General features: G+C 49.6%; 1 long non-coding RNA gene across 2 annotated transcripts in view; it reads right to left on the bottom strand.

The window, feature by feature from the left end:
* The window catches only part of LOC102163764, a 525,917-nt gene that overhangs the window by 24,658 nt on the left and 488,648 nt on the right, over positions 1–12,611 (bottom strand). The window contains exon 8 of one of the 2 annotated variants that reach the window (XR_002338696.1): positions 9,075–12,370. The exons of the other annotated variant lie outside the window; for it this stretch is intronic. This is a non-coding gene — a long non-coding RNA (uncharacterized LOC102163764). Of the gene's footprint in view, positions 1–9,074; positions 12,371–12,611 lie in introns of those variants that run through there. 2 annotated transcript variants of the gene reach the window in all.

The raw sequence follows: 12,611 nt of genomic DNA, 5'->3' as shown, positions 1-12,611 counted from the left end.
CTGTGTGACCTCAGTGTGTTGTTGGCTTGTGAGCTTTGGGTTTCTCATTTGTTCAAGGGGAAAGACAATAACCACCCCAACTCCCAGAGCTTTGTAGAATAACATACCACATAAAGACATCTCTCCCTCATGGAGTTCCCATCGTGGCACAGTGGTTAACGAATCCGACTAGGAACCATGAGGTTGCGGGTTCGATCCCTGGCCTTGTTCAGTGGGGTAAGGATCTGGCGTTGCTGTGGCTGTGGTGTAGGCTGGTGGCTACAGCTCCGATTAGACCCCTAGTCTGGCAACCTCCATATGCCATGGGAGCAGACTTAGAAAAGGCAAAAAGACAAAAAAAAAAAAAAAAAAAAAAAAAAAGAAAGACACCTTTCCCTCATAATGGACTTTCAATGCATATTAGGGTCCCCTGTCATAAAAACCCAAACAGCAGTAACAAAAGGTATATGGAGTCTGACAAAGGCTATTAATTTTTTTTATAAATACATTTGTAGGAAAGTCTTGAAGAGATATACAAATTGACTCACATTGAGCATGTACCTTTTTTTTTTTTTTTTTTTTACCAAAACTACTAGATTTACCAAGCAAATTTGGAAATCTAGTACAGGTAGAGCTGCTCTGACCTAACCGTATGGTGTGGTACCCTTCCAGCACTGCAGCCACGGGCTCTGAGGCCTGTGTTTGCAAATGTAAGCAAGCCAGCCTTCAGTCTTTAGCAGAGTCAAAGTGGAATGCAGTCAGACCCTGGGCTTTTGCACTAAACAACTATGCCTGGCCCCAGGGAGGACGTGACAATCAGAAGAGGTGCAGGGGCCTTCCCGCTATGGCACAGTAGGTTAAGAATCCGACTGCACAGGCTCAGGCCACTGCGGGGGCACAGGTTCGATCCTTGGACGGTGCGATGAATTAAAGGATCCGGCATTGCTGTAGCTGTGGTGTAGGTCGCAGCAGCGGCTCAGCTTCAGTCTGGCCTAGGAATTTCCATTTGCCGTGGGTGTGGCCATTAAAAATAAATAAATAAAATAGGTGCAGGATTTTAGAGGTATCTTGGCTGGCTCCCAGTCTTCAGCTTGAACTGGTTTCCCTCCTGCTGCCTGCCACCCCCCCGTACCCTCCCCCACCCCCCCCACCCGGCTTCTTGACCAATAGCTGTTCTCACCCATCTATGACCCTCTGCCTTTCGTCTTGAATTTTCCTCCCTTCCCTCCACTCCATCTTGGACCTGCCCCTTAGAATACTGCTGTCTCCGGTTCTTTTGGGAATTCTGCCCACTCCATTTTAGGAGAGGAATCACATAATCAAGGGGTTGTATCTCCTTGGAAAAAAAAGGAGGCTGACTTTTTTTCATTGATCTCGGGTCACCACTCTCTCTTTCTTCAGAAGATGGATGAAGTAAAGATCCAAAACCAAGGGAATCTGGACAGGCAGCAGGGTCTGTGAAACACCCTGGAATATGCACAGCTAAGCCACCTAGAAGCCTGCCAAGCGACTGAGTATTTTTTAATCATTATTGCTCTCTTCTAGGGGGGAAAAAGAGTCATTTGTAGCCTGGCAACAGAGATCTGCATGTTCTTCCTTCATGCCAAGCCATAAACACAGCCTTCCCTCTGCTAAACCTAATGTTACTAAAAGGCCAGTGACCAGGAGAAATCAAGGCAACAGCATCCACATCTGTAGGCACTGGTGGTGCGAGGAGGCCAGCAGGGAGCAACACAGAAATCAGTACTGTGAACGATGGGCGTTCAGGAGGAACCCAAAAGCTCTTCGGAGAGGGAGATCCTACCAAACTCCAGGCTCCATTTCCTGTACTGGTCAGTGATGAGCTTCTGGAGGCCAGGAGGGGCAAGAGCACACCTTGAGGAAGGGCTGCAACTTGAACTTGGACAATGGAGTCACACTCTGCCACTTGCCTCTGCTGGGAGCCCTTCCGGCTCCCTCCTGGGCACTCCCTGCTGGCTGCTGACGCTACCTCCCACCCGGCCTCCATGCTTCACTCCTGTGCATTTTCCTCTGGTCTAGGCACAAAACCTTCACCTCAGCATACACAGCAGGCTTGAATGTTTCCAAGCCAAGTGTTCTTTTTTTTTTTTTCATCTTTTTAGGGCTGCGCTGTGGCATAGGGAAGTTCCCAGGCTAGGGGTTGAATTGGAGATGCAGCCACAGCAACGCCGGATCTGGGCCGCATCTGCGACCTATGCCGTAGGTTGTAGCAATGCCGGATCCTTAACGCACTGAGTGAGGCCAGCTGTTGAATCCGCATCCTCATGGCTACTAGCCAAGTTCTTACCCTCTGAGCCACAGCAGAAACTCGCAAGCCAAGTATGCTTGAAGCAAAGGAAGAAACAGGCTGAAACACTAGCTCGGGAGCAACCTCCCCATCCACCTTTTAGCACCATCTTAGAGAGGCCGTGTGGAGAAGTGGTTAAGAATATGGTCTCAGGGCCAGACTCCCTGGAAGCAAATCCTAATCATCAGGAGGATGGCCATGGGCAAGTTGCTTCCCTCTGAACTTCGGTTTTCTCCCCTCTGAAATGAAGATGGATGTAATTCCTATTTTTAAAAAAGGGATTTATGCGAGGCCCTTACAACAGTGTCTGGCAAAAGAAAATAAATGCCAAAGGATGCTGGATATAATTATTATTATTACTACTGCCACTATTTTTGAAATATTTGAGTGTTGGATGAATAACATATTCACTTGGTTTAATGTTGTTTGCTGAGGGGTTTGAATGAGACGATGCACTGAACCCGTTTAGCACAGTTTCTGGCACGATGCTGGTTCTTTCATCAATGTCATCTCTCAGTTCCCTCTCTGGCGCTCAACCTGTAAGGTGTGAGGTGGTGCCTGCTTTACAAACCATGGTGCTCTGCTCCCTCCACAGAGCCAGGAGCACAGCAGGTGCTCAGGAGGACTGTCAGAGTCTAAAGATTTCCCCAAAAGTTATTTACTCATCAAAGGGAAAAGAATAATTATATAGTGATAGACTTAGCAGACACCACCTTAACCAAGGGATCAAAGCAAACAAACATGACCGATATCAGGACAGGCTCACACTAGAGGTTCTGGACCTACATCTCTATATTTCTATCCCTATGTATCGATTATCTATCGATCTATCTGTCTGTCTGTCTATTTATCTGTCTATCTATCTATCTATCTATCTATCTATCTATCTATCTATCTATCTATCTACCTATCTATCTATCTATCTATCCATGTATCTATCTAGACCATCCTAGTTTTCCTTGGTTTCAAGGATATCCATTCTCCTGACCTCTTCTCAGTTTTGCCTGTTTGAGGACTTTATATACATGAAATCACACAGTATGACCTCAGCCTGTTTCTCACTCACTTCCTTCTCCATTCTTCATCCATCCCCATCTGCCCTCCTTGGGCTTGTTGACTGCATTAAACAAGGCTGGTAAAAGCTCTGATAACTGGTCCCAGACAGGCCCTCAGGTGGAACCATTCAGCCGATGCTCCCAAACTGGGGCCAGGAAAATGGTCCAATGTGATGGAAAAAACACTCATGGGACTGGTTAGACCCCAATGATCACTATGGCTTAGATTTGAGCCCCATAAACTGACTATACAACTGTTGGTAAATTGAATTTTCCCTGAGCCTCCATTTCCCCATCTGCAAAGTGGGGTTGGCAACCCACCCTTAAGCTTACCAAGGGTCCTCAACAAGTTTATAGCCCCAAAGCAGCTACTCTTTCATTCAACAAAGATTTGGGGACAGCCTGATGTGCCAGGCTCTGAGCTAGAAACACATTTTTCTGTCCTCTTCCGGGCTGTGCTGGGGGAAATGGCTTTGGTGCCACTGCCACAAGAACAAATGCGCAGGACAAGGTCTCTGTCTCCGGGGGTCCCAGGGCCTATGCTGCCAGGTGAAGGAAGCCTCCCTTAGGTGGTCTGGGCCTTTGCTCTCTACCTGCACAGTGACTGTCCTGGGTGAACGGGCTTGTGGACCAGCCACCAGGCAGTGACAAAGACAGGGAAAGCAGCTGCAAATTCCTTGAAAGTTAACCCTCAGCCAGTACTTCACCAGCAGGTTCCGGTCTGGCCCAGATTCAGAATGGAAAATTCAAGCAGATTCCAGGGTTTGAGGGCTTGAGGGCAGGGCCTGGGTAGGGCAGAAGGAAGGGGAACAAGAATGTAGGGCAGAAAAAATCCAGCCCAACTCATAGAGTTTCTAACAAGCACTGGGGCTCAGTCTTTGAGTCATGGGAATATTCACTGTGATCAGTCCTTTCTGTATATTATTTTCTCAATCCTCAATTAGCCCATTTTACAGATAAGGAAACTGAGAATCAGCCAGAGTCAATGCCTTGTGTGATATCACCCTAAGTGCTGGAGATGGGATGAGAACGCAAGTTGGCCAATTCTTTCTGCTATGCAAGACTGACCTGGACCACTGGGGAAGTATTTCATCAGCACCTTAACAAAAACTGGCTCCTGAGCTCCCACCCAGGACAATCCATCTGTAGTAAAACTTAGGGTGAACAGAACCAGCTCCCTTGTCCCTCATCCCAAACACCTAATTAATCTGTGCAGACCAGGACCACCCCACATATTTTATTATTGAACTGAGCTTAAGTATAATTAAGGGTGCCATGCTGGGATCAGAGAGAAATCCATGGGCCCTGCATCCCAAGGAGTATGCATGTGCAAAAGAAAGCTGGGGCAGTGGGGCAGAGAGAGAGGCGGCGGGGGTGTGGGGGGGAATGTGGGGGCGGGGCAGGGGGTCCCTACCTCAGAACTAACCAGCTCCAAGTTGCAAACTGGGACCCTGACGCTAGCATGTTGAAACCCCTGTGATCCGAGCTTTGTGTGCCAAGCCCAGCACCAGCATTTTTGTGGAAAGGAAATCACCGGCTCGTGCTGCTCGCCAAACCTACCCCCAAGGCATACTTGGTTTTACGGAGGGCCAGCCTGGCCCTCAGGCTCGGGCTGCCGCCTGGGGCTGCACAGCTTTCCTGCTCCTGCCTCCCGCCAGAGCTGGCAGCACCACCGGCTGGCAGAGACTCTAGAACTGGAAATCCCAGGTGGATCCAGGATCTGCAGCCTGAAGACAAAACGTTCTCGGCGTTCCCTAGCAACCGGGGCTGCTCACAGCCTGCAGTTCCACAGCTGACGCCCTTCCATCCGTTTGCACCGAGGCATTTGGTTTTTGGTGCTCCAGAACGCTTCCTAATGTCCCTTCAATGATCCACGAAGCCATTTGCTTCTAAAATCTCCCTCCCTCCTCCTCCCGTCCCCACCCCGCCCTTCCTCCAGCTTTTAGGGCAGTGAACCCTCTGCAGCAGATGCAGTGAACAGAGCCCTGGGTGGCTTGTTGAACAAAGCCCTTGTTCCAGAGTGGCAGCAGCCTGGGGGTGACCCCCCCTTGCGGTGATGCTGCCCGCTGTGGGCTGTGCTGGGGTGGGGGTGGAGGGCGGGCCGGGAGGGGATAGATGGGATTTAGAAACAGAATCAAACCAAGCCCAGCTCCAAGCAGAGGGGGAGGAGGAGGAAGAAGGGGTTGAGGGGATTAGAAGAGGAGGAAGAGGGGTACAGGAGCAGGGAGGAGGGAAAGGAGGGGAAAGGAGGAAGGAGGAGGGGGAGGAAGGAGAGGAGAGGCCACTTCATTTATTTATTATGATGCCAGTTGTAGTGTCGGTCTCATGTGTGGGGAGCAGACTGTATTTTATGTTTTAATCCTCCAAGCTGTGTGTGTGGGCTGGGGATAATTACATTGAAAAATGTGTATAATATGCAGAAGGTTCTTTTTGTGGGGAACGGGAATGCTCCAGTGGAATATCTTCCTCGTGGCAACCAATGCCTTTTCCATAAGCCGCTCAGGAGGTGCCAGTAATTGGGAGCACAGTGGAAGCCTGGGGCTGCCCCCTCCCAGACAGCTAAATCCTCCTCTATTTTAGGGGAGGCCTCAGCCTGGAGGAGCAGGGCAGGCATCCCCTCAGCCCCGCCTGCCCAGCCCCAAGGAGGATGACAGGCAGGATACAAATGGGGGTCCTGATAGCTTTCTTGGCGCAGCCTTGGGGCTTCTGCTAAAGAATGAGGGAGGGAGGTGATGGGCAGGCGGCTAGGAAATAGCACTCGCGGTCTGTGCACGGCACACGGGCACCCATGGGCGTGCACATGTCTTCACTCTCATGCACTCATCCACCCATGATACACCTGCACATGTGCACAAACTCACCCAGTATATGCTCCTGTGCACACCCACACTCACCCTTATTCATACACACACCAACATATGTGCATACACACACACATCCATGCCTTTAGACACACACACACACAATCCATGCACACAGTCACACACACACACAATCCACGCACACAGGCACATACACACTCATGGGCTCACATGCACAATCTCACACATGTGCTCAAATGCCGACAAACTCACATTCATGAGTGTGCACAGTTACACAAATTTGCAAGACTCTTCCCGTGGCCATACGTGTGTCCATGTACACCTTTCCTCTAACCTGCTCACACACATCCATCACCCCCTCATGTGGATTTGCACACATGACTGCTGACCATTGAGAAGTGGAGTCAGAAATATTGCCAGTGACATTTTTATTTGGTATTGAAAAGAAAAGGAATTGACATCTGCCTTCCCTAAAAGGCCGCAAAAGAATATCCGCAACCCTGACATCCTGAATGTTTATTTTTTTGGTGCACATGCTTTACTGACGGCACTGCTCACTAATTTGAGCCGCATGGTGAGTTTGCAAACTTTCCTTTGGCTCATGCCAACCGCTGATTTGATGCCTGTTTACCCAGAAACAGCAAATCCAGTGGAAAAAACACCCTAACCTATAAAGGTGCCAATAAGTCGCTCTCCCCACAGTGGGCCAGGCTCCCACGGAAGGAAGTCCAAGGCAGACAGCAGCATGGTCCCCGGAAAGCCCGGCTGTTGATGAATAGGGCTTCTGACTCCCTTGGGACTTGGCTGGTTATTTTGTAGGAAATTGAATTTCTTGGTACATTAGAGGACGTGCTAATAAGCACTAATGTGGGGCCAGGAGGGCTGGGGGTGGGCTCCGACCTGGGTCGGCTTCCAGTTCTGCCTCTGGGAGTCCTGGTTCCCTTCTCCCTGTTCCTACTCTCTGGCTGGACCAGCCCAACACCACCCCCATGTTCTCTCCCTGTCCAGGCCCCTTGACAGTCTGTGTTGAGCTAAAGCTGCCTGCCAGCATCTGGTCACACCCAAACCATTCATGGGCAGAAGACCCCTTAGCCAACTTGGGGCCTAAGGAATTTCTCAGCCTCTAAAGGCCACTTCTCTGTGCCCAGCCACCCTGTCTAGGCTCATTTTCTACCAGTTCTTCCACTCTTGCCCCCATGGCCCACCAGACAGCACTGCTCATTGTTCCCGGAACTTGCCCTGATTCTACAACTTGGCCCCCTCCCCCAGTCAACTGGAGGTGGCACACACCCTCCTTTAGTTGTCATTGCAGGGAGAGAAGAGGTCAACTTCCCAAGGTAGGGGGCGGGATCTGCAAGGCCGAAAGCGTCTGGCCCCCTGCAGCAGCTGGGTGCCCGCTGCTATGTTCCCTTTTGTCTGATTGGCCCCAGCATGCTGGCTACCCTCCAATGTTGGGGCACCCCCCCGCCCACTGCAGGGCTTTTGCACTGCTCTTTTTGCTGCAAGTTCTCCACCCAGACATGCACACAGCTCACTCTCTACCTGCTAGGTCATTCCTGGAAGGTCTCTCTGTGCAGCCGAGCCTGGTCAGCCTGTTTGAGGTGGCATGCTCCACCAACTTGGGTCCTGTGCACCCCCCTCTCTGCTTTCTTTGCTTTCCCTGCAGCCCTTGCCACCTGATACTGTGCATTACTAGAAAGTGAGATTTTGGAAGGCACATGCTCTGTTTTGGTTACTGCTGTATCCCCAGCACAGGAGCAGGTACTAAGCTTGTCCACAATTGTCTGTTGAAACTTTACTGATAAAGACCATCCAGTGACCAGTGCCCACCTAGCCTTTCCAGCCTGTCTTCAAGATGGCCTGTTCTGGTTTCGTGTTAGGCTGGCAAAGATGCTGAACTTTTCTTTTGCTGTACTTCAAATCTGCATTTAGAGTTCTTTTATTGCTGATGTTTGTTTGTTTGTTTTGCTTTTTAGGGCCGCACCCGCAGCATATGGAGATTCCCAGGCTAGGGGTCCAATTGGAGCTACAGCTGCCAACCTACACCACAGCTCACGGCAACTTCAGATTCTTAACCTACTGAGCAAGGCCAGGGATCAAACCCACAACCTCATGGTTCCTAGTAGGAATTGTTTCCATTGTACCACCACGGGAACTCCTGCATTTAGAGTTTTTGTTACATATTGACCTGGATCACAGACTCATACTTTTTAAATTGAAAATATATTGAGAATTTGTCATTTGTTTTTAAGTATTTTACACATATTACCTGACTGGCTAGTCACAAAATGCAAATGAAGTGAATGCTTTTTATTACACCCACTTGACAGAAGAACAAACTAAGGCTCATAGAGGTGAAGTGACTTGCTCAGGTCACCCGGCTTCTACCTTCCTATTCTCTATTTGTGCCCTGTTGCCCTGGTGGGCAGTGATTTCTGTTCCTTAGTTAGTAGCCAGTTCTCCATAATCAATCTAGGTCATGTCTGAAAGGGGAACCACAGCAAGAAGACTCTGCTTCTCAGTTGAAAAAGCTCACCATAACCTGAGACCCAAGGATAGAATTCGTGCCCATTGAAGAGTGGGTTCCCCTCCACACTGTTGGTGTGAATGCAAATTTGCAAACCACTATGAAAAATAGTATGGAAGTTCCTCAGAAAACTAAACATAGAACTACCATATGATCTAGCAATCCTACTTCTGGGCATAGAGCTGGAGAAAACTGTAATTCAAAAAGATACATGCCCCCCTATGTTCATAGCAGTGCTATTCCCAACAGCCAAGACATGGAAACAATTTAAATGTCCATTGACAGATGAATGGATTAAGAAGATGTGGTACATGTACACAATGGAATACTACTCAGCTGTCAAAAAGAATGAAATAGTTATTTGCAGCAACATGGATGTGACTAGAGATCCTTATACTAAGTGAAGTAAGTCAGAAAGAGAAAGACAAATACCATGTGATATCACTTATATGTGGAATCTAAAATGTGGCACAAATGAACCTATCTACAAAACAGAAACATACTCTCAGACCTAAAGAATAGACATGGTTGCCAGGGTGGGGTGGTGGGATGGATTGGGAGTTCGGGGTTAGTAGATGCAAACTATTACTTGGATAAGTAGTGAGGTCCTATTGTAAAGCACAGGGAACTATATCCAGTCTCTTGGGATAGACCAGGATGGGAGATAACATAAGAAAGGGAATATATATGTGACCGGGTCACTTTGCTGTACCGTGGAAATTGACACAACATTGTAAATCAACTGTACATTAATAAAAATAAATAAATAAATAAATAAAAGAGTGGGTCCCTTTGGAGGGTCTCTAATCTGGCACTTTCTGGCCACGTGTCCTCGGGCATATTTCTTTACTTTTCGAGTCTCTGTGTCCATATTCATAAAATGGGTATAAGACCTGCCTCCTGGGTAGTCATGAAATGGCACCGTCGACGAATATTGAAGGAGCTTAGTAAAGTTTAGACTTGTTTGTTACAGCCTCCAAATAACTATTCTATAAATAATTTTAAAATTCCTGACTCAGGGAAGTCCACTCACCAACTGATGCATTTGTCATCGCCCAAGATCACTTTTGCTTTATTGGGCAGCCACCCTACCCTGGGGACCCATGAGGGTTAAGTGGGCAACCAGACATGCCACACCTTTTCCTAGAAGCTGCCCTGCAGTGCAACTCCCCATGCGCGAAGCAGCTGTGTGTGTCAGGCTCCCCGGGGAAAGATGCCACAAGCATCCTCAACAGAGGGCTGTGCAGGTGGTGTGGGATAAAACCCGTATAGAGGAGGGGTGGCCAGAGCCCAAACAAGGCCAGGGTAGGAAGGACAGAGAGGCAGCCACAGGACAGCCAGCCTTCGGGGGTAGGGGCTGGGACATAGTGCAGGGCGCGAGGCTGAGTGCTGGAGGGAGGTGTGTTCTTTTGCAGCCCCGATCTTGGGGACATTTCCCTGACGCAGCCTCTCAGCCACTGTGGAGCAAACAAAGCCAGAGGTGCCGCTGCAGACATTGCACGCGGCTGGGAAACAGGGGCCGTCTGTACCTTTCAATGCTCTCATCTCATTAATCTTGTACCTCTGCAGTCCTTCTGAAGAGCGCACTCACAGCGGCTCATTCATTACAGCTCTAATAACAGCGGCAGGCATTAAAGCACCGGGCTGCGGAGGAACTGGCCTCTGCAGCTGCAGAAAGCCAATACCTTTTTAAATACATTTACACAGCGATAAATAAAAGCGGTCTCAGTTTACCTCTTTATTAAACTCTATTTGCTCGTCGGAGTTAAGGGCCGCATTTGTGTCTTGCTATTCAAATTTATTCGTGCACGTCTCCTAGGCTGGCCACATTTATTCCATCGCGCAATAATGGTGGCTGAAGCTTAACGGGGCCTTTCATCACCAAGCAGCCCTCATTAAGGGCTCTGCTCCAGGCTCCTGGGCTCAATTTGGCCACCATGAAGACCACCCCCATTATCCAGAGGGGAAAAGGGAGGCAGAGAACGAGCACGCCTTGATTAGTCTCGCCCAGCAACCAGGCAGCTGATGACCCGAGGCTGATGAGATCAGCGCTCCCCCCACTCTCGTCCAGAGAGACAGTCCCCTGAGGGGGCTGCTTATGCCACCCCCACTCCCACAGTGTCGCAGGCAAATGAGCACAGCTCTGAGGACGCAGGCACCTGTTCACACTGATTTTGACTTTGGATCTCTCTCTCTCTCAATACCTGCTCTTGTTCCAAGGAACCGCCATTCTGTGTATGTTTGTGAGACGTGCAGGATTTACCAGTTTGGAAGCTTCCCCCATTTGAGATATCTTGACTTCTCCCATTGTGAACAATTCCTCAGATTGTCAGGCTGTTTAAAGAATTAAGAAAGAGTCGTACTGCTTCCCCTAAAGGACCCTGTCTTTGAGAATTCTGGACTCTCTGAAAAAGACCTCAGGAGATGGGAAAGCATATTTACCAGCCATGAACCCCTGTCCCAAGCTCATGAGATGCTGACATTCTTCTGATTGTAACGCCCCAAGGCCTCAGGGCCCAGGCCACTGTCCAGACTGAGGCCAAAGCAAGTGGGCACCGGGGTGTGGGCTGATGGTGACAGGAAGATCTTGGTGGGGTGGGACTTCATGGGCAGGTGCTGAAGTCAGGGGTTCACAGCTGCAAGATGGGGAGAGCCCCACGAGGGTCATGTGAGGGTGCCTGGGTGTGGACCTGGCCTCCAGTATTGTTGAGTAGTGGCTTATCCCCTAGTGAGGTCCAGTCGTGAATGAACTGCTTCTCAGCTCACCTGGGGAGTTCTCCCTCTGCATGTTCACTGTGGCGACCCACCTGTACTCACTGTGACACACCCAGGACAGGTGATTACCTCCAACGAGACAGCAGACTCAGGAGACAGCAGGATAATTGTCCCCGTTTCGTGGATGGAGAAAGTAGGCACAGAGAGGCCACTGGCCTTCTTCAAGGTCACACAGCTAGTGAGGATTCTAATTCAGGAAATTCATCCCTGTTCCCAATTGTGCACTGTCGCCGCTGCAGAAGCATCAGGAATCATGTCAGCACCAACAGGCCATGGAGAGGCATGGAGGAATCCCAGAGTCAGAGACTGAAAGAGGCTCTTCGGGGCCAGAGTACTGAGGGGGGCCCCCAAGGTCCAGCAGCCAGTTCACAGTTCCAAGTGGTGCCAAATATGGCAGTCCTCCCTCCCCTGGATTTTCCACTATTGCCTGCCCCTTCCCTTCTGTTCTCCCCCACCACACATCCAAGAGTGACCTGAGCTGAGGAAAGGTAGAACAAACGATGATCAGACCACCAGACAAAGATTCTGGTCCAAGATCTACTGATCCTTGGGCAGGTCACTTCAGCTCCCTGAGCCTGTGAGAGAGCTTGAATCTACATATAACACATTATTTCAAGTCTGGTATAGAGATACCTTTGGAAAGAAAGTACAGGTGATCGTCTCAGGCTGGCCTTGAATCCCGGCTTGCTGATTTCCAAGCTGTGCCATTTCAGGCAAACCCCTCCACCCCTCTGGGTCTCAGTGTCCAAACATGGAAAAAGGAGAAAGAACAAACACTTCACATACCATGTACACAGGATCGCTGAAAGGATGGGATACGCAGAAGGCACTTGACATCTAGCACACAGGAGATGCACAATAAAAGGAGATTTAGTTCCCTTCCTCCATCTGAGCTTCGAGGCAGCTGTGGCAGAGGAGAGAGTCAGTTCCTGTAAGTGCAAGTGCAGGGAGAGAATAGTAGAGCAGCCAACCGATTTGTTGACAGCTCTGGAACACGGACGTAACCAGGTCATGCCAGCTACATGGCTGAGAGTGCTGACCACCAGCTGCATGATGAGAGGGGCCTGCGCTTTTCACTAACTCTCTTTCCCTGGATCCCGAGCAGGAGGCTGGGCAAATTCTATTCATTATCTGGCCCAACACTC

The sequence above is a fragment of the Sus scrofa genome, chromosome 14, assembly GCF_000003025.6.
Source record: "Sus scrofa isolate TJ Tabasco breed Duroc chromosome 14, Sscrofa11.1, whole genome shotgun sequence".
Taxonomy (NCBI): Eukaryota; Metazoa; Chordata; class Mammalia; order Artiodactyla; family Suidae; genus Sus; species Sus scrofa.
This window is presented reverse-complemented; position numbering and strand designations above follow the sequence as displayed.